The sequence below is a fragment of the Prionailurus bengalensis genome, chromosome D1 (assembly GCF_016509475.1).
Source record: "Prionailurus bengalensis isolate Pbe53 chromosome D1, Fcat_Pben_1.1_paternal_pri, whole genome shotgun sequence".
NCBI lineage: Eukaryota > Metazoa > Chordata > Mammalia > Carnivora > Felidae > Prionailurus > Prionailurus bengalensis.
The window spans coordinates 90,210,444-90,232,450 of NC_057346.1; the positions used below are offsets into that span (position 1 = coordinate 90,210,444).

Below are 22,007 nucleotides of genomic sequence, written 5' to 3' on the forward strand. Positions count from 1 at the left end.
AAGTCACACTCCAGGGAGGGAGCCATTATCTTAGTTCAGCTCAGATCACATTGCCTTCCTTTGGACTGGAGAGCGGAGGACCCTTGATTGTAGCCCCGTGGCATTGTAGCCATCGAGAAAGAGCTCATTCTAATAAAGCAGAAGGAGAAATGCATGCGTGCCAACAAACTTGAACAAAAACCAGCCACGGGTGTCTACTACAGCTGTGACTTGAGAACGGCCAGCTCACTCCTCCTCCCGCTGGAGGAGGACCTTGTGGGCAGGCAGTACCATTTGATGTTCTTCCTCTGGCTGCAGCAGTTTGGTCCTTTTTCTCCCTGAATCACGTAGGCTGCATCGTTATCAGGTTTATGGTGAACTCACAGATGAGGATCTTAGGTTAGAGGGAAAAGTCTTGAATTTAGGAGCTATGTAGAGGGGTTAAATTTTTGGCTCTGCTACTTATGAGCTGGATGATCTTGACTTTTCCCGGCCTTGGTTTCTCATGGGTGCAAGTCGAGGGAAGGGGACACCCCCCAGAGTTGTTCTGAGAATTAAGTGGAACAGCCACCGTGGAGACAGCGAGCTCTGTGGCCAGGAGGTGGGAGGCACTGAATGACTGGGTGGTGTTTTCTCCTTCTCCCCAGAGTCCCGATGAGCATCTGCGGTGGCTGTTGGGTTGAAGAGCATGAGTTGGAGGGTCACACAGTCCTGGTTCCACTACTCTCTGATTATGTCACCTTGGGCAAGGTATTTAACTTTCCAAACCTCTGTAAAGGAAAGCCAACTTTGCCTCCTCTGTAAAGTTGGCAGTAGTTCCTTCCTGCCCCGTGTGGCTGGGATCAGTGAAAATGCAGGTTTTGTGTACTCTGTTCAGTGCCTGGCACATAGGCAGTGCTCTGTTACACGGGGTGAAATCCGATGGGCTCACGCCCGCGGATCCAGACCTCACTTCTGGCTGTATCGGCCCTGTTGCACCTGATGCCTGTTCTCCTTGCAGGAAAAGCAGCCCTTGTGTTGCAAGCAGAACGAAGCCGCTGCTCTTAAATCACCACGCTGCTCAGTTTTCAGCCCTATGGGCCCCCTATTTGTGTCTTGTTTCGGGTCAGTCCATTTTCAGCTCCACACAGTGGGCTTCAGTCACTCCCTCTCAATCTGCAGGGAGAAAGTTAACAATTCCGATTCCAAGAGCTTTGGAAAAGTCTCACCTCCCCGGCAGGCATTACTTATTTATGCTTTAATCTTCGTAGATTGCTCGGAGTTGCTCTCAAGCTGTCCCGAAAGCCCCCAGTAAGCGGAAGTAGTGCATGCACCCAGAGTAATTAATGCACTTTCTACTAGAGACGGAACGTGTAATTTGCAGGAATGTGTGTCAAGACCCACCCTGCTAAATTTATACCCTGTAATTTGCAACGTTAGCTGGCACCAAATCGGCAGATTGGTGAGTCTAGCCTACCTGCTTTGCAATTATATCTGCTGGCTGGTGTTGCAGGATTGAGTAACTGGAGATCTCAATCATTTAAGTAAATTAGAACCGGCTCCTGGGACCCATCTGAGATCACCCTCAGGTACAGGAGGCTGGTTAATGATGTTTTCCTTTGTACCAGCTTGAGAGGCTCTGATGAGGGCGAGGAAGGGAAGAGTCTAAGACAAGTCTTTGGGCTTCTGTGGGTGTGGGCGGACCATAGGCCGTGGGAAGGCCTTTCCTCAGGAGCCGCCCCCCCCCCCCGCACCCCCCCCCCCCCCCCCCCCCGCCACGCCACGGGCCTCTGGAAAAGAAAAACACAAAACTAATATAACAGAAATGGTTTTATGGTCTGTTTTATGAGCTGTATCAGCCCTAATAATCGGCTCTGGGGAGATTCTTGTTAGTTCTTAAAACTGGAAGTCACTTTGCAGCCTCTGCAGACCAGTGATTTTTGTAAAACCCTCGTAAATTTTCTTTTTTGGGAAGACTTGCAGGAGAATCTTCTAGGCTGACGTGCAGGCTTCTTGTTCTGTGGGGTGCTAGGAGGAGGGCGTGAGCCGGCTGGGTTTTCCCGTGGTTATGTTTTTGTGGCCGGATGAAAGAGTCCGGCAGAAGACAAAATGAATTGTAGGCAGACTCAGCCCTGGTATAAAGCCCAGATCCTCAATTACTTCATGTGACCTTGGGCAGATATTTAACCTCCCTGAGCAGCCTTTCCGCATTTGTGGAATGGAGCTAATGATTCCTTTGATTAAAGCTGTTATAAATATTAGATGTTTGTAAAGGCATCTGGCACATGGAGAACACTCAATAAATGGTAATTATCATCAGTGCCATTTATATTTGGGGAGGGCATATCATTTATCAGTTGTAAAGAACGCTTGGCTACACAGGCAAGGCAGACTTGGGTAGACAAATTGGGTGGAATCTTTATTCTTTCAAAAAGCCATTTGTGGATACACCCTGAGGTCTGAAAATGTGGGTTGGCGCTATTTGGTGCTGTCGATGGGAGTGGGCTTGTTGCTAAAGAAAAGCCTCCCTCATCCTGATTCCAGGGCTCATCTCTGAAGAGCGTGGGATTCCCGTTTGACCTTGGGACCTCCTCAGGGCTTGAAAAGTATAAGGAGGAATGTAGAAGCTGGAGAGAGAGAGATTCTTTCCCCCAGGAGCTGGTTGAGCTCAGGAACGGGAACTTTGCACGCTCTTACTGCGAGATTGGGTTTGCACATACACGGACAATTCTGTGGGTCCCCCCCACCCGGTGGGGTGAGAAATGTGGGGTGAATATGTTCCGTGTGTGCACACGCATGCATGTGGCGCTCGTGTCTGGTGGGTGTGCACGTGTGTGCCCAGGTCTGCTCCTAAACATTTATGGGCTGGTGGCCTGCAGCTGGGAAAGGCCCGGGTTTAACTGGCTCCATATTAATAAACATGTTCCAGAGCATTGAAGCCTTTGCTTCGTCTTTGTAAGAAATGAATCCCTTCTCACTCATTGCGCTTCCGCGGGAGACCGTGCTGGGCGCAGAAGTACTGCTTTATTTTCCTTGTAGGCTTTCCAGCTCGGACTCCTGTGTCCACCGAGGCCTTGTTTTTAAAAACATGTTTTTACAGCAGAACTACAACTATGGAGATGACAGCGGTTTCTTACCACTTTGATTATGAAAGTACTGGATGTGGTGATTTTATTTCTGTTAATCGACCATTCTCTCACCGGTCCATTTCTCTCCTCATGGGGCTGTGCCAGATATCTCCTTCCGTTGTATTTGTTTCTGCCTTCTCCAGAAGTCTGAGATCGACGCCTAAGCACACACCTCCGCTTTCCTCCTCCTTCCTGGTGCCCAGAGAAACGGATCTCGCACCGTTCTAACGCCCGTGCTTTTCCCACATGCCTTTCCACCTTTTTCTTCCTGGAACTTCCCTGGAGAGCTCATTTCTGTGTCTTGGCATCACATCCCAGGATCCACATCCCCTTTCTGCTCTGAGACTGACCTTTTCTTTTAATTCACATCAAATGTTTCCAGACCACAGTTTAAGTCCCCCGGCTTGGGAACAGTCCTGCTCAGCAAGCCCTATGATGAATTCTTTTTGCGGGATTTGGTGTGGACTTTCGTGGTCACTTGGCTGAAGTGAAGGCGAAGAGGAAAGTGCAGGCAGTTTTCACTCCCTACCTGAAAAATCAGTTTCCGTTAGAACAGAGATGGATTCTGCCCCCTGCCAAAGGGTTCTGTCAGAAGGGGTTAAGGTGGATTGGAGGATGAAATGGAGCTCTTTGGAAAGAACGGATCTCCCGCCCCCATTATAACACCTGAGTGTATCCTTATGAGCCGGTTTGGTGCCTGCTCAAATGCAAATGGATTTGTTCCATTATTGGTTTGCTTACGGAACGTAGCAGAAATGTAATCCACGCAGAAAATGCTATGAGTCACTCCATCTCCTGCACACGCTTCTTTTATTATTATTATTGCGGAAAGGAGCACATCGAAAGGCAGGTCTAGGGAAACACAGTTTCGAGAAGCTTATTTGATTTGTCTTAAGAAGCAGTTATTTCCCTGAAATTAGCAACCAGTAGGAGGAATTTTCCAGCTCTGCCCACCTAGCCGCCTGTTACTGTCTGAGTCTCCTCCTTGCCTTCCCCCCCCCCCCTTTTCTGCGTTTGTTGCCTTTGAGGTTTTGCAGACATGAAGGACACTGGTCAGAATTGTGTCCAGGGTGCACCGAACATTCCACCAGCATAGGAGTTTGAAGCATGTCTTGTACTTGGGTGTGTTTGTGTCCGGGTTATCCAAATGCTCAAATTTGAAGCCCAGTGTAACGTCCATTACTGCTTATTACATTTTGGGATTGCCTGCCCCATGCGCCAGTGGTGCAGGCTGAGGAAATGCAAACAAAGTGCACCATTAGCCTGAGCAAAACATATAACTAGGACAGCAGATCGGCTGCCAAAACTACCATCTGCTGTTTTCTAAAGCCAAAGATTGATGACTTGGGTTGTCTCCTCCTTCAGCAAATAGTCCAAGAGACTCGATGTATTTATTTATTTAACTTTGACCAGCCTTTCGTGATATTTCTTGTTAGAAGGTGGACTGTATATTGGAGTTAGCAGAGTAAGGCCCAACTCTTTGATTCACAGCTAGATGCCTACAAATTTCCAGTAGCTTCCCAGCTGCATTTTCTTACTACTCCCCTAGCCCGGTGTCTGTTTAGGTAGAGCCACCAGGTTAACCTACAAGAAGTATTTATTACTCGGTCCATGTCACTCCTCTGCTCAAGAACTGTTGCTCTTGGAGCGCCTGGCTGGCTCATCAGTAGAGCATGAGGCTTGTGATCTTGGGGTGGTGAGTTCCAGCCCCACCTTGGATAGAGAGATTACTCAATGATAGTTCAAAACAAAAACCAAAAAACTGTTGCTGCTGGTTTCTCATTGTTGGCAAAGTGAAGTCTACACTCCACAGCCTGGCTTTTAAAGCTTTTCTCAGCCTTCTGTCCCTTGTTCTCTTCGTTAATGTTTTCCTGCCTCTGCTTAGCTTAACTTTTTTTTTTTTTAACATTTATTTATTTTTGAGACAGAGAGAGACAGAGCATGAACAGGGGACGGTCAGAGAGAGAGGGAGACACAGAATCCGAAGCAGGCTCCAGGCTCTGAGCTGTCAGCACAGAGCCCGATACGGGGCTCGAACCCACGAACTGTGAGATCATGACCTGAGCTAAGTCGGATGCTTAACCAACTGAGCCACCCAGATGCTCCTGCTTAGCTTAACATTTTATCTAGAATGCAAGTCTACATCTTACTCACCCTGCAAAGCCAGCCTGGTTGAAAACTGTGCTGTGAAGCATTCCATGATACTTCCCTGAAAGAAATTTTTCCCTCCTTAGTGATTCCTATATCCCATTTTGTACTCCTTTTTGATGGCATTTATGACCTCAGGTTTTATAATTATAGCCATGTAGGTGCATATTCCTCTCTTCTGGTCAAACTGTAGGCTTTGAAAGTGCTCAGATCTTGTATTTGTCATAATCTGAAGGACATCAGGTGCTCAGTCAGTTCTTTCTGGGTCATTGAATGAATGCTTACCACAAAACAGAGCACGCGGAGGTAATGGGTCAATTTAAATATAAGGATCTTGTTTCGTGGACCCAGTGCAGTGGCACACTGTCATTGTCCAAGAGAACGTTAGCTCAAGTGGTTTGGCAGTGGGAACGCCGCAGTTGCCCAGTTTCGGATTGGATGGGTCTCCCACACTTCGGGTACATAATTGTTAGGATTTGTGCGTCAGAAGTCCCGTTATTCCAATAACACTCGATTTGTGACTTTGAAAGGTGGTCCGTTTGTGCTGTCGTGGGAACACGACGGTGGTGGAGGGAGGAGTGTTTTGGGAAGCCAGATGGACCTTGATCTGCATCCCAGTGCTCACTGACTGTTTTGTCCTCTTGAACCTCGGTTTTTCCATCTGTAAAATGGGCATAAAATCTAGTCAGTAGGGATGTAGTGTGGATTGAATAACATGCATGAAACACCAGCACAGGCTCCAACACATAGTGGGTATGACGTAATGTAGGGATTATTTCTAAGAGAAGGGTGGCCTGTCACCAGCACTTGTTAGTGAGTGATCATGGTCTGCTTATCTGTGGTTGAAGACAGTGGAGAGAGTCAGAGCCATTTTTAACTTGAAATGTCTGAAATTGCTTTTTTTGTTGCTACTGTCCTTGAAGGTGGTTTCTTCCTGTTGATTTTAATCAGCACATTTAGATTTCCTCCCATCTATATTCTAAGTAATTGGAGGTTAGGAATTCTGAGTACTCTGTCTCTATCAAACATGTGAATGTCTGGGAATTTTTGAAACTGGAAAAAACTGGACGGAAAAGGTAGGAACAAACAAACTGTGGTGCTTGGGGAGCAGAGAATGGAAATTCATGGAACGTTTGAAATCCTGTTTCTCCCTTATAAATTCTGAAGTTCCTTGTTAATTCTGAACCATAAAAAGATCTGCTGTGTATAAATTGGCTTGCCCATCGTTGATTATATTTGGTATATGTAGGGCTAGAAATGCTGTTCTTGTTTATTTGTATGGAATTTTGAGAAATAACTTGTCTTGTTCCTGGGCTTTCTTGTCTCTTGTTCTTTAAGAAGTACCGAGGATAGGGGCCCATGGGTGGCTCATTCGGTTAAGCACCTGACTCTTGGTTTCAGCTCAGGTCATGATCTCGCGGTTTGTGGGTTTGAGCCCCAGGTCTGGCTCTACACTGGCAGTGCAGAGCCTGCTTGGGATTCTCTCTCTCCCTTTCTCTCTGCCCCTCCACTGCTTGGTCACTACTTTCTCTCTCAAAGTAAATAAATAAACTTAAAAAAAAAAGTGAGGACAGCGCCTGATGCACAGGAGTCTGGTTAAAGCAGACGTTTTCCTGAAAGTATGTGCTTGCTAGCAGGGCCCCTCAGCCTCTTGGCAGCTTGCTTATGACGGGGACTTTGAGGGATGGGTGTCTTCTCCTTTGGATGGTGTTTTACAGAGTCGATTCCCTTCTCTCCTCCTCACAGGTGCTTGTAACCCCCAAGGGAGTGTGTTCGAGGCTTTCCCTTCTGTTGAGGAGTTGGGGTGGTGGTTCCTGCCTCTCACTGACCAGCTTTGCTGACACCCCTGAGGCTGGACGGTCCATGGCCCAGCTCCTCGTGTTTATGTGCTGTGTGCTAGGATCTAGAAGGCACCAGAAGACAGTTGATCAAGTCCGGCTTTGCTAGCACCCTCCCTTTCCCCTGCCTTAATAAAGAAACCTTTTTTTTTTTTTTTTTTTTTAAGTCTTCAGTTGGTTCTTTCTTTTTCAGGCTTTCCTGTGTGATTTTTGGATCTGTGGTTGCTGCTCTCAACTGTGGGTCTGTGATTCTTGGGCCCGGTGAGCGCAGCCTGAGGTGTCCCTTGCCCACCTGACCACCCGCCTCGTTCCCAGGCTGAGCTTTGAGCCGGTCTTTCTGTGTTTACACAAGTTTGGGATTTTTCCTGGGATGCGGGAGGTGTCGGGAGATTGAGTTCTCCTGGCCAAAGTTTGAACAGAAGCTGTTTGATCTGAGAGAGAGAGACAGACAGACAGACAGACAGACAGAGGGGTGGTGGACAGAAACGTAATGTATCTGTGTGGGGAACACAATGTAGGGTATTAACCAAGCTGGCCTTGAATGAAAATGCGGTAGCAGCATCACATAAAATGAGGGTCCCAGTCATGCCAGACAAGTCCAAGTTGCTGGAAGGATGCAATATGCAGGCATATGGGCTGGTACCCCAGTAGTGTCTTCAAATCAGAGACTGCCCTTGGCTGGGGTGGTGGTCCTCGCCCGCTCCTTGCTTCCCTGCTATGCCCTCCAGAGGTGACAGTCACCTTGCTGTGAGCGACAACCAGCTGTACTTTGCTTGAGCTGAGGCTTTTCTCCCTGAACATCTGGGCAGTGGTGGTGACTTGGCAGGTGTCTTTTTGAAAGGGTGATTGTAGCAAGGGAGGGAGGGTCGGAGGGAGGGAGGGAGAGAGAGAGAAAGAAAGCCAGGCTCAGACTTCTCACTTGGCCTCACGCAGAGACCAGCATTCAGTTGCCTAATTTGTGGGTTCGTCGAATGTAAATCATTCTGGATCCCTTTTCTCTCCCTCTAGTTTTCTATAATCCTTTTCGTCAAAAGACAAAACAAAAGAGGGGGGACCCCCAAACTGACCACCTGGAGAAGTTCATTGAGACCCCAAGTATCGCTGATAATCCACGAATAACCCAGGGGGTTTTGGGGAGTGAGGGCAGAGGTAACTGGAGATAGTATTGACTTACAGGAGGAGAGCCACACCCTGCTTCAGACTCTTTTTGGATTGAGAGCTGGAGTAGCCGGGCAGACTTTCTGGATGCTTCCTGGAGGCTCATTCTTCAAATGGGGTTAGTAGACAGGACCACAGAGCCTTGTGCCAGGCCTGAGAAGTTTGCATGCTTGGGGTTTATCCGGGTGGGGCTGCTGCCATTTTGGGCATTGGAGGAAAGGAGTGGGACTGTTTTGATAGTAGGAGAAAATGAGCAAATCAATTAAAAATAAATGCTGGACATTCCATGCCCCACTGCTCACACCGCCAGTCCCCTGCCCATCACCACATCGTGGCACTGGGGACTATTGGACTTGGCGTGACTTTGACCAGTACATTTGTTTGTGGCTGGAGCTGCAGGAAAGAAAGGAGGGAGTCAACCCGTAATGGACAGAGGCAGTCAGTGCCTGTGAGCTAGCTTCCCACTAGAAAGGTTTTCTTTTATTATTTAAGTAACCTTTTTATCGAAATTTAACATGCGTACTGAAAAGTGCACAGATGTTAAGTGGGGAGCTCCGTGAATTTGCATAAAGTAATCACACGGGGAGTCAGTGCTCTCAGGTCAGGAAATAGAGCATCGCCAACACCCCCAGGACCCCCACCGCATCGCCGCCTGGTCCTCCCACGCCTCTTCTTGACTTCCAACATCATAGATTACTTTCGCCCGGTTTTGCGCCGGCAAGACTAAGAGCGTCTGGCTCCTTTCTGCTCACTGTTAAAAACATCTAATTTCCGTCCCCTTTCCAAGGAGGCGGGTTGTGGGACGACCCTCCACCCACTTGGGTTGGGAGGACAACTCCGGATCCTTGGCGAACAGACATCCCGCCAGCCTTGGGCTCCTGGGTCTGGCTCTCCTGCTGCAGGCGCCCTTGGATGAGCTCTTCTGTCTTCCAGCAGAAAGTGTGGCCTCAAGCCACCTGGAAGGTCCAGTAGCGGGAAGCGGGAGTCCCGAGCGAGCTATAATTGTGGGCTCACATTGAGCACAAGCTCGCCTTGGAGAGACACGCTGCATTCCTCACAGACGACAGATTAATTTGTATCCCTTGAATCCGAGTCAGAGCTCGGAGGACTGGCACGCAGGCCAGCGACCGACTTACCATGGGGCCCCTGGTGTGGGAGGAAAGGGCAACGTGTGGCTGGGGGAAGGTGGCTCAGCAGCTCTCCTGTGGGGTGGGTTTGTGTTGGAAAACTGAATCAAAGGGAATAAAGCCCTTGGGTAATTTCCCAGAGTAACTCATTAAGAAAGCAATCCGCAGGTTTCTCCAAATGATTCCCTATTCTTTCGTTCATTCGTTCGTTCATTCATTCATTCATTCATTTTAGTTTGGGCCAATGTTTGGGGCTTTTAGTTTCATAATTATGTAAAAGGGCTCTCACCCAACTTGCTTCTCTGAAGTTTCAAGGAATGCTTTGTCTCTTTTGTATGTTATAAATTGGAAAATGGGATGACCTTTTTCTTTTGGGTTTGCTTCTTAAGGTTACAGGAGCTAGTGTGTGTGTGTGTGTGTGTGTGTGTGTGTGTGTGTGTGTGTGTCTGACTTAATAACTAACAATGCACTGCAGTCCCTCCCCCATATCATCTTGGTTACTCTTGTAAGTTCTTCAGGCACATTTACCATGGTGATATATTTTTTTAAATGTTTTATTTACTTTTGAAAGAGAGAGCGTGAGCAGGGGAGGGGCAGAGAGAGGAGGGACCGAGGATCTGAAGCGGCCTCTGCGCTGATAGCAGTGAGCCCGATGTGGGGTTGAAACTCATGAACTTTGAGATCATGACCTGAGCCAAAGTCAGATGCTCGACTGACTGAGCCACCCAGGTGCCCTTGCCATGGTGTTATTTTAAGGAATTCGTTTCAAGAAAAGATGCCAATAAGAATATGCCCATGTTTTTTTTTTTTTTAATTTTTTTTTTCAACGTTTTTTTTTTTTTTTTTTTTTTGGGACAGAGAGAGACAGAGCATGAACGGAGGAGGGGCAGAGAGAGAGGGAGACACAGAATCGGAAACAGGCTCCAGGCTCTGAGCCATCAGCCCAGAGCCCGACGCGGGGCTCGAACTCCCGGACCGCGAGGTCGTGACCTGGCTGAAGTCGGATGCTTAACCGACTGCGCCACCCAGGCGCCCCAAGAATATGCCCATGTTTTAAAAATTTTTTTTTTAATTTTTTAAATGTTTATTTATTTTTGAGAGAGAGAGAGAGCGAGCGAGCGAGCATGAGCGGGGGAGGGGCAGAGAGGGAGAGAGGGAGACACAGAATCCAAAGCAGGCTTCAGGCGCTGAGCTGTCAGCACAGAGCCCGACATGGGGCTCGAACCCACCGACTGCGAGATCATGACCTGAGCCGAAGTCAGATGCTTAACCGACTGAACCGCCCAGGTGCCCCAGAATATCCCCATATATTTTTTTTTAACAGACCTTTCAGTTTCTTCCCTTGGAGTGTATGTTCTAGGACCTTGTAGATGTGAATGTAAATACAGGTGCCTATATATTATCACATATATCTCTAGAGATAAACAAGAAAGGCTTATGTTACACATACCGTTTTGTAATTTACTACCCCCCTGACTCTGTGGTAGGTATTCTTCCTATGTGCTGCTGTGTTCTAGCATGGATATGCCATATCACGTTTACCCATCTCCCTCTTGGGTGACATTTATTTATTTATTTATTTATTTATTTTCAACATTTATTTTTGGGACAGAGAGAGACAGAGCATGAACGGGGGAGGGGCAGAGAGAGAGGGAGACAGAATCGGAAACAGGCTCCAGGCTCTGAGCCATCAGCCCAGAGCCCGACGCGGGGCTCGAACTCACAGACCGCGAGATCGTGACCTGGCTGAAGTCGGACGCTTAACCGACTGTGCCACCCAGGCGCCCCTCTTGCGTGACATTTAAGTTCTTTTAAGTTTTAAGCTCTACAAGTAAGTATGTGGCGGGGGGGGGGGGACGCCTTTTGTGTTTCTCTATGTGTTTATATATTCCTAAGGATGGGTTCCTAGAAACGGAATCCAGAGGTACACTCCGTAAATAGTGCTGGCTACTGCCAGGTGGCCTCAGGAGGGTGTTTACATTCTCACCAGTAGTATGACAGTCCCACTGTCCTCACATCTATGCCAGCTCTCAGCATTATCCACGTTTTAGCTCTTGCTGATCAGATTGCTTTAAAAAATTGGCATATCTACTAGTATTTCTTTACCTGCCCTTGAGGCTGTGCACTCTCTGTTCGTCTATTAGCCATCTTATGTTTCATGACACGCTCGGTCATTTACTGTATCCATTTTTCTTTGCAGTTCCCCCCCCACCCCGACCCCGAGTTTTAAGGAGTTCTTTGCAGTCGGGGACACACAGGATCGCTTTAAAAGATTTTAGGGAAAAAAATCATCTTGATTGGCATTCCTGGCTATCAAGGTCCACAGAAGATCAGTCATCGGCCTTCAAATTGGCACTGGTTAAAGGCTTGGGTTTTCTATTTTGTTTTTATTTAATTAGGTGAAATTTTCCCTCCTGGCTGGAAAGTCCCTGCCGTCTGTAAATGCATTATCATTTGTGCAGCACGGGTGAATCGTGATGTGCAGGGAAAAGTGAGCAGTGCCAGGCGGGGGTTGGCGCCTGTTGGAGCTGATTATCGCAGACATTCAGTGGGAAGCTGGGTCCCTTGCCTCATTTCTCTTAAAAAACCGTGGTCTCTCATGTCTTTAGCATAAAGGCACATGATCCATAAAAGAAGGGACAGGGAGAGTCTCTCAAGCTGTGTTGGCAGTTCTGGTTCATGACGCTTCTTTATTCTGCCGGCATTTCCTAGACCAGTGTTGCTTCTTAAACTCTTGGCAGGTTCACGTTGGAGCCAGTATTCTTCTCTTCACGTCCAGAGCCTGCGGACTGTTGCCACCTTCCGCGTGGGTAAACAAACTGGACTTTGTTCAAAGGATGTCAGGGCAGTTACTGGGGACCCGGGTCTCAGTGCTCCCATGGCCCTTGATGACAATGGCAGACCGTTGATCAAGCCCCTGTAGGCCCCTTCATTCCACCAGGCCACCCTCACTGCCTCCACCAGCAGATGGCTTCTTTCTTTGCCTGTTCTGGAGCAGAGTCCCAGCCCAAAATGCCACCGTCTTTGGTACAGCTGTCACTACTCCCTGGATACGGAAAGAAACAAACAAAGGCCATGTGTAGGGTGCTGATGGTTTGGGCTTTGCCCTGGGGAGAGGGGAAATCAGCCTCCCTGTGGATGGAGGCTGGAAGGCTTAAGTGAGGCCGCCTCCAAGCCAGTATGGAGCAGAAACAGAGGGCTGACTCTTAGGGGTGTTTTCGGCTACTTCTGCACCTGAATCTGGTTGGTTCTGCTCCCCCTCCCCACTTAACACGTGTCCATCCTTGATCTCTTGAGAGATTGGGTCATCACAGAATATTGGATCTGTCTCCTGGGCAGCTGTGCCAGATCTTGTGGGCAGCTCGCATCCCATACAGAGTCCGGGTGCCCAAGAGCTCTGGAGGCAAGCTCTAACCTGCTGACGTTATGGTGGAGAGTTGGGCTACCTTTGAATTTTTATGTTCATCCATGAAGGATGATTGATTAAGCTCAAGCTAATCCAGGTGTTAAGATTGCTTTGTAGAAAATCCCAAGGTTCATAGACCTCTCAGGAAAGAGAATAATAATATGAATAAAAAATATTTTTGGTTCCTCTCCTCCTCCCATTTTTCAAATAAATGACTTCAGATCAAATTATTATCTGAGCATGAAGAAACATGTTTTTGTTACATAAATCTTAAGCTGCATACAAATGTGGACTGTCCCCACGGCTGAGGAATAATCCTGACTTGCAGGAGTTATCCACAAAAATATTTGGTGGAATGATTTTCATAGTATTTTCGCACAAAGAAGCAACCATCCGTATTTCCGTCCACCTGCGCTATTTATTCCTTCTTCCCTTCTTCCCTCCCTTCCTCCATCTATGCATCACAACAGACATTCTGTTTTTGGCTCCGTTTAGGACGTTAGGACACATGCCCTCCTCTGAGGTAAAAGCTGCTCATGGTGGGGAAGACAGAACGGGAACCGTGGAGCACTCTGCGAGGTGAAGAGACAGAGGTTGGCATAGGTTATGTTGAGAGGTCTGATGGGGAGCTTGTAAAGTAACCTGGGGGGCTAGGACAGAACTATAGGAGAGATGGGCTGGCCAGGACACGCAGGCCTTTGATTTCTTCCCAATGTCTCCGCACTGAGCGGTCCCCGTTAGCATGGCACCGTAGTAGCCTCAACCGGGAGGGAGACTAGTCTGCTGTGGGGCAGACTGGATGTATTGGAAATAATTTCTTTTTTTTTTTTTTTTAATTTTTTAATATTTACTTTTGAGAGAGAGATACAGCATGAGCAGTGGAGGGGCAGAGAGAGAAGGAGACACAGAATCAGAAGCAGGCTCCAGGCTCCGAGCTGTCAGCACAGAGCCTGACACGGGGCTCGAACTCACAGACCGTGAGATCCTGACCTTAGCCGAAGTCGGTCGCTCAACCGACTGAGCCACCCAGGCGCCCCATAGAACGGTATGTCTTGTGTAGAGTGGCATATTTTGTGCCTACATTACATCTAGTCTTTATATAATAGTAATTCTTCAGTAGTGAATAAGGATGCCCTTAACAGTGAACTCTGGCTAGTCGTATGGCCTTTATCTGCATGCTGTCTTATATGTGTGACAGTCCTGGAAGCTTCCACTGGCTTCTTCATCCTTTTAGGTTTTCCAGTATAAGGGAAGCAGGACAAGAGCTTTGAGGTTTTCCCCTCTGTCACTGTGCAACTCCGGGACCAGATGGACAGAATAGCCCTTTAGTTCCCCAGGGAGCTTGTCAGGGTTGTCTTTGGTCCATCTCCATTTTATAGATGAGGAAACTGAGGCACAGAGGTTTAAGCCATTCCGGGAGCTGGGAACGAGTGGCATTAGAATTCGGAGTTTGTGGGCTCCCAGGCTGACCTGAGCAAGGCAAGCTCTATAATCCTTCCTTAATCTTTAATCGATTTCTTTTCTGGACCGTCATACGCTCCACAATCTGGAGAACCCAAACAGGTTAGTCTTCACGGTGTCAGCCCTTTGATTTGCCAAATCCGACAAGTCTCTTGCAAAGGTAAATTGCTCTCTCTGAAAGCCGAGCTCATTCAGACGTGCATGCTGAAGCGGGGACGCCAGCAGTAAATACTGCTTAACTCTGGCACTTGCTAGATGTACAAACATCATTTGCTCAAGAAGTCAGCTAATTCCTCATGATGGAGGGCCTGTCTTCGTGCTCCATACGGAGGGAGGGTGCCCGCGTGAGCAGATTGTAGAAGCTGGATGGACCGGTTTAATGGATTAAGCTACTTAAGAAAATTTAAGAAGACGCACCAGTTAATATGTATTCCGCCCTTGCTTGGTTGGTAACAGGCTGGTGTTTTTGATTTCCCTAGCAGGGTTCCTCCCTGATCGGAAGTGATAAACCAGACAGCCGTTCATTTGCTGAGGTGTGATGGGAGATTGTGGTTAATGGAGTGAACCGGAGAGGCCCTTGCGTCCCTAGAGAGCAGGAGGCAGGTCAGATTCCTGGCCCCCTGGAGATGACTTTCTCCTGTTTTGGGGGAAGGTGGGACCAGCGGTGTCGAGCGGAGGCAGGAACAGTGTCATCCCGGGTCTGAGAACCTGGGATTCTCTGGCTAGCTTCCGTGCTGCCTTTTTGACCGCCTGGTAGATCTCTGGGTCCTAAGTCTCCCTGTATTGAATAAGGAGGAACTACCTTCGGCATCTGGCTTGTAGGGATGTTTTCAGTCCTGTAGTGGAGGAGCTCTGTGTAAATCCCAGGTATTATTTTTAAATGCTGAAGAATGTATCTAGGACAGGCAGATGGTGAGTGTTTGCCTCCATGGGGACTGGGTGTGTGTCCTCAGAAGTAGGAATAGTAAGTTGAGAGCTAAAAAGGAACTTGGATGTCATCTGTTACTGCCTTATTCTACACATGGGGAAACTGAGGCTCATGGACACAGAGCAGCTCCCTCCGATCCTGATGAGCCCCATGTTCCTTTCTCTTTTCATCTGTGTCCTAACCACACTGTTCTGAGGGGTTGGTTCATGTTTATGATTTTGCTGCTGCTAAGGAGTCCTAGGGATGATCCAAGAAAGGCTACTTCTTTCTTTTTTTTTATTTGTTTAGAGAGAACATGAGGGGAAAGGGGCAGAGAGAGAGAGAGAGAGAGGACAGAGAATCCCAAGCAGGATCCATACTGCAGAACCCGATGTGGGCCTCAGACTCACAAGCCGCAAGATCATGATCTTAGTCGAAATCAAGAGTCGGATGCTTAACCAACTGAGCTCCCCAGATGCCCCGAAGGGCTACGTATTTCTTTAGGAATTACCTAACCGAGACTGTTGTGTGTTAGAAGATACAAAGCCAGGGTCACATTGTGAGCTCCGTAACTATGTTCTCAGAACCCAGCGTCTGTCCCCAGAGTCTACATTTTTGCACCTGGGTGACATGTACTCTTAGCCAGCCAGCCCCGCTTGTCCAGGCTGCGCCCTTTCTAGGGAGGCAGGTAGAGAAAAGGGACAGTACCAGCTCTGTGAGGAGAGTCCGGGAGAATGTATGGAGGGCAGGAAGGAGGAACATACCAGTACTATTTCTTGAGCCCCATGTATCTGCCAAGTACTCTTAACTATATTTACTTTATCTCTTTATCTGTGTATAGATATTATATCTCTATCCCTCAGCAACCCTGCCCAGAAGGTGGACTTACCCCAGGTTTGTGAGTGGACAGTTTTAGCTCAGAGACGGTAACTCAGTTGTCTGAAGTCGCACAGCTATAGAGAAGCAGGCATTTGGCAGTTGTGATTGGGTATGCCAGATCATCGCTGGGCCCCTTTCCTTGGCCTCCTTGAGGAGGGGTGAGGGGGCAGATGGTATGGGCTATTCTGAGATGGACAGATTACTGCGGCTTTGCCCACCCTGACGTCTCAGGGAGTTCGTATTTAAAAAAATATCTGCCCTTCTGGCTAGGCCTTGCTATTTTTGTTTTCGGAATGTCACGGCTTAATGAGTTGGGTGGGTAAATCTATCTTATGAGACGTGTTTATTTTTTCCTCCACAATTTGCTTCTACTCTGCAACTGTTGCTGCCTTTCAGAAAATGAAAAGAGCTCATAATAGGACCGAATTTCCCAGATGGATGTCCTTGCATTTGCTCTTTTTTTTTCCCCAGCGTGAATAACTTGCCCCCTTTTATCTCTCATCCTTTTATAGTTGATGGGGTTTTTGAAGCTAGGATATCAGTGGTAAATGGTTCCATATGTCTTTCAGAGATTTTCTCAAATATTAGCATATTTTTTTGTTCTTTATAATAAATTGTATTAATGAAACATTTTTTAAGGGATGGGGAAGAGGACCAAGAATAACACGAAGGAAGCCTGTGTGCCTTCCACCCGGCTCCCTTGAATTCTGATATTTGGTCATGCTTGCTTCAGATTGTTTCAAAGAAAGAAATCTTATGTTTGCAGTTCATTGTGTCCCCTCTGATCCCATTCGCCAGAGGGTGACCACGCTCCTGAATTTGCTATTTTTCTTCTCCTGTACAATGAAAAAAGAAATACTTTTGCATTTGTATCTACCCGTGAAAGTCTTCTAGTCTTCAGGCTTGACTTCAGTGATATTCTGCAACCTGCTCTTTCTTCACTGAGCATTGGGTTTCTCAGAATTGACCCGTGTGGATCCATGCCACCTCAGTTGATTAAGTTGAAGCCTTGGGTGCTGTTCCATCCTGTGGATGCAACCCTATTTTTCATCCATCCTGCTTTTGATGAACATTGAGTTTGTCTTGCAATTTTCTATGCTAGTGGTACCAGCCGGGAACGTGCTCTTGCTATTGTCTCTTCCCCGTGCCTGGGTGTGCACCAGAAGACGATAGGCAGGTCAAAGGGTAGGAGCATCTGCGGGGTCACTAGGAGCTCCCAGGTCGTCGCTCCGAGTTCCTCCATCACGTGCAGCGTGCGTTCCTGTTGCGTCACATCATCTTGCTACTTGAGAAGGTCAGACTCCACCTTTTTGCAAGTCCGATGGGTGCGAAGGAGAACTTTCTTGTTTCGTGAATTATGTTTTGATTACAAGTGAGACTGAGGACATCTGAAGTGGCTATTTGATATTTCCCGTCAGTGAAAGCACCTGTTCGTACGCTCTGTCCAGTTTTCTGTGGGATGGCTTGTGTTTTCTCCTACAGTCTTGTAGGAAAATCCTGGGTAGTGAGCTCTGTGGGTCCTAAATGTGGCAGATACAGCCTTTCAGTTAGTGGCTTACCTTTTAGGTTTGTCTGTGGTATCTTTTGATGAGCAGGAGTTTTACGCTTTAGTGTGGTTGTATTTCTCAATCTTTATGGTCTATGCTTTTTTTTTTTTTTTTTTTTTTTTTGAGTCTTATTTCGGAAATCCTTCCTTACCCTGAGCTCGTAAAGATAGCTTTTCAGCCTAATTGAAGCTTATTTTGTTTTTCTGGCCTTATTCCTTGGTTTGGTTTGGGATTTTCCATACGTGCCCTGCCTGGGTGTCTCTGTGTAGAGTGTAATACAGGCTGCAGAACGGTTCCCAGTGACTGTAGGGATTATTGCAGCCATCTCTGGGCAGATAGGGTTGAGCTGAACTTGAGGTCAGAGCAAACTCCTTCTTCTTGCCCCTGTGGCTGTTTCTGAGACGTGCTTAAGTGCAGGGTTGATCGGCCCTCTCTTAAGCCTGGCTTATCTGCGGGCCTGATAAAAATTGGTCATAAAGCCGTCCCCTTTCTTGTCCTTAGTTTAGCTGCACTGCCTGATTCGCACTTGCTCCTGCTGCTCATTGAAGCTGAAAGGACAGAAGGGGCATGTGGGGGACAGCTCCTGCCCCAGGTTCTCCCCCGGGCCTGACACCCTGGGCCTGGTGTGCAGCCGGCCCTTGGCAAGGGCTCTGGTGTGTGCACAAGTTCATCTGGTGGTTCTTCGCTTCTGTTCTTTTCCTCCTGGGTGCTCAGAAGTGTTCTACAGACCCGATGTCATTTATCCATTGCATTTTGCACGGAAATCTGAATGGGTTCAAGTAGGGTTTGGGTAAAGTCATAAAACTTGAGAATATCCCAGCTGGAAGGGTCCTGATGCATCATCCCTCTTTCAGTCAGTAAGCACTTCCTGAGTGTCTGCTGGGTGTCTGGAACCTTGCTAGTTGCTGAACACACGGGGAGCAGGACAGCCAAGGTCTGCGCCCTCATGGTTTTGGGGAGCAGCCATTGAACCACAGGGATCATTTCAGATCCTGAAAGTGGTGGGGATGTGGGATAGAGAGGAAGTGTCTTTGGATGATGCCCCCTAAGGTCATTTTGTTATTTTGAATAGACCTGCCATCTTCTAGCTTAGGAGTCCATAAACTGTGCCCCATGGGCCAGAGCCAGCCCACTGAAGTCACCTGGCTAAGAAGGGTTTTAACATTTTTAAATGGTGAAAAAATTAAACATTTGCGATAGATTTTGATGATAGGGAACACTAACCTTGAACCTTATCAAGTGGAGTGTTACGTGCCCCCTCTCCCACCACCACCTCCCCCCCCCGTAATTCTATCCTTCTCATTATTAGACCTGTATTATGAAAAATTGTTCTCAATAATGATCATGTGTTGAATTTTACCAGTGCATATTTTGTGGAACATTTTTTCTCTCCTTTTATAGAAGTACCTGTCTTTAAAAACATTTTTTTAAATGTTTATTTATTTGTGAGAGAGATATAGAGCAGAAGCAGGGAGGGGCAGGGAGAGAGGAAGACCCAGAATCTGAAACAGGCTCCAGGCTCTGGGCTGTCAGCACAGAGCCCAACACGGAGCTCGAACCCGTGAACCGTGAGATCATGACCTGAGCCGAAGTCTGACGCTTAACCTGCTGAGCCACCCAGTTGCCCCAGTACCTTTCTATCTTTAATTTGGCTTCCTGTCTTGCACAGCCTAAAATATTTACTACCTGGTCCCAAAAGTTGCTAGCTGTGTGACTTTGGGCAGGTTGCTTCTTGAGTCTCTGTTTTCCTCAACTCCAAAATGGGCATGGCTGCCTAGTGCGTGGGGCTGTTGTGAAGGACAAGAGCTGATATGTTAAAGTCCTGTCATGTGTTGAGAGCTGCAGCAGATGTTAGATCATCCCTAGGGGAAGATCAGTAATAATCAATTCTTTAAGGGCTGTTTAAAGGGAGGGTCGTGAGGGAGGGGGAGCAGGGTGGGGCTCCGTGCCCACCCCTGAGGGTCAGCATCATGAGGAACAGCCCCCTCCAGCGTTGCCATCCAGCCCCCTGAGCTGTGGACCGCGGACCTTGCAAGGGCTGCATCCCGAAGGCTCTGCAAATCCCCACGACGTTAACGCTCTTCCTACATAATTTTCCCCATGAAATGCGATGAAGCATAACTAAAAAATGTAAGTAACAGCTTCAGGCCCTTAATGAGGCTATAAATACAGGGCAGAAATAATTTCGAAAGCCATTTCCTGGTGAAGAACTGTCCCTTTCCTAGACCTCTTCACTTTCCCTTTGCTTGGCCCATCAATACTAGCCATTGGCTTTCTTTGCCAACTCATTTTAGGGAGGAAACAGAGCATTGATCATCTTGTCGCGGCTGCCGTTTTGCATTTCATGGCAAAAGCAAACAAGAAACCTGCGTGGAGCGCAGAGGCTGCACGGACAGCGAGGCTCACTCCCTGCTTAGGAGACTTGCTCCATCCGTCAGCTGTTCCTGCAGCAACACTCTCTTCCTTCAGTGTCAGTGTGAGTAGGACACCCTGTACGTGTAAACATGGAGTCTGTGTAAACATGGAGTCTGTGAATGCCAAGGCTCAGCAGTCCTGGGCTCAACCTGTGAGGCGTTTTATGCCTTCTCACCCATTTCCCTGGGCTGTATCTTCCTTGAACGGATGGGTAAGCGGGGTTTGGGGCCCCTGGAATGTTCTCCCAGGGAGGAGCTGTGTGCAGAGTCTAGACAGAAGTAGAGACCTGGCTGTGCATAGGTACTTGGAGCCAGAGGCACAGCCCCCCTCCGGGCTCACACATCCCCCGGTGACCGCTCCCTTTTGATGGCAGCCAGAACGTTCCCCAAAGCGGAGCTCAGCAGGAAGCAGTTTGGTGAGAACTGAATGGATCGGGGTTGTGCTTGGGACAGATGTCTCTGGTTCCGTCTGACACTGATGCCACCACGCAGAGCAGCCTGGGGTCCGAGGGACTTTTAGGGACTTTCCAGGGATGTTCGCAAACAAGTCCTTGCAGACCAGCCCACTTGGTGCTGTACATGTGCCCGTGCATGGAACGTGTGTGTCGAAGAAGCGAATTCAAAGGGAAAACAGACGGTGGCTTCCAGCGGCCTCATAGCGTTATGTTTGTTGGCACCAGGCAGTGGGAGGAGGTGTGTTAATTCTCCGGGGAGGGTTTTAGGGTAGCTCTGAGCACTGAAAAACAGAACGCCAGGCTGTCGGCACGTACGTGGGCATGTCTTGCTTTGTTGTTCCTTGAGCCTGCACATGGGATTGTCGGGAGGCGAGGGATGAAAACAGAGGCGACTGGACAGAAACTGGGAAGGAGGGCCTGTTGATAGTTTGCAGATGTCGGTTCTGCATCGCGTCATGACAAGGAGTGTCCTGGCGGAGAGCGGCAGAGGGAGAGAGGAGCATGTGGGGGCCTCTGGCGGGGAGAATGGGTTTCCCATTTCTCAGCTGGAAAAGTCAACATCACTCACTGCGCGCGTTCCAGAAGGACAGTTTGGGAGGACGCAGCAGCTGTCTGTGTTTCTGCTGTTGCTCCGGGTGTGGCTCCCTCATCCGGGATGAATTCGTGGATGCCAGAACTTTTGGGAGAAGCTGCTGCTCGCTGTTTGCCTTTGCCTGTTGGGGGAGGACTTGGAATTTTTTTTTTTCTTGGTGCAGATGGTATAGTTATTTTAAGTAAGTGATGTGTTGCAGTGAACATGGGCAACTCTTTTCATTTTTCAGCTTAATGAAAAAAAGAAAAGGGGGAAGGAAAAACCCCAGCTAGCCAACTGCGTGCTAATGCTTGTCTTTTTTGGATTCTAAATGTGTCCCAAGGCACTGAGATGGGATAAATATTTCAGCCACTAGAAAGTCCTGCTGTCGGGCTGAAAAGATTTCTTACCTCTTTTAAAGCAGACGGGGTAGTAATTTACGTGCACAAATCCAGACGCCCCCACGTCCCTTATTTTCAACTATGTATGTATAGATCCCACTGCCTTTCATGGGGATGAAGCAGGGAGGGGATGGAACTTTGCGAGGAAGAGTATGCAGGGTGGGAATAAACCATAAGCGAGTGCTTGGCTGTCCTCTTAGAGCAGCCATGCATGTCTGTTGGGCCCTTAATCACCTCTTCGAAGACCCTGGCTCCCAATACACACTCTGAGGTACTGAGGGATAAGGCTTCAACATATTAAATTTTGGGGCGGTGAATTGGGGGGCACAATTCAACCTGTCTCACCAGGTGAAAGGTGGGTGGAAGAATCAGTGTCCGCAAGTAGCAATGTATGGGGGCCTCTGTGCAGGGAAGACGTTCATATTCCAGGAAACGAGGTTGCAAAGGTAGGCAGGGGCTGATCATGACAGGCCTTGTAAACCGTGGCACGAGTCTTAGATTTACTCATAAGGGCACTGAGAAGCCATCAGTAGCATTTTAAAATCTCACTGCTGCGAGGGGACAGAACCTGGGGGGCATGGGAAAAGCAGGTTGGAGGGTTGGTTTTCC

The 22,007-nt window shown here is 48.1% G+C and overlaps 1 protein-coding gene across 2 annotated transcripts in view; it reads left to right on the forward strand.

The window, feature by feature from the left end:
• The window catches only part of LDLRAD3 (low density lipoprotein receptor class A domain containing 3), a 241,193-nt gene that overhangs the window by 46,761 nt on the left and 172,425 nt on the right, over positions 1-22,007 (forward strand). The window contains exon 1 of one of the 2 annotated variants that reach the window (XM_043580970.1): positions 628-729. The exons of the other annotated variant lie outside the window; for it this stretch is intronic. The gene's annotated coding sequence lies outside the window, so the exon portion shown is untranslated. Of the gene's footprint in view, positions 1-627; positions 730-22,007 lie in introns of those variants that run through there. 2 annotated transcript variants of the gene reach the window in all.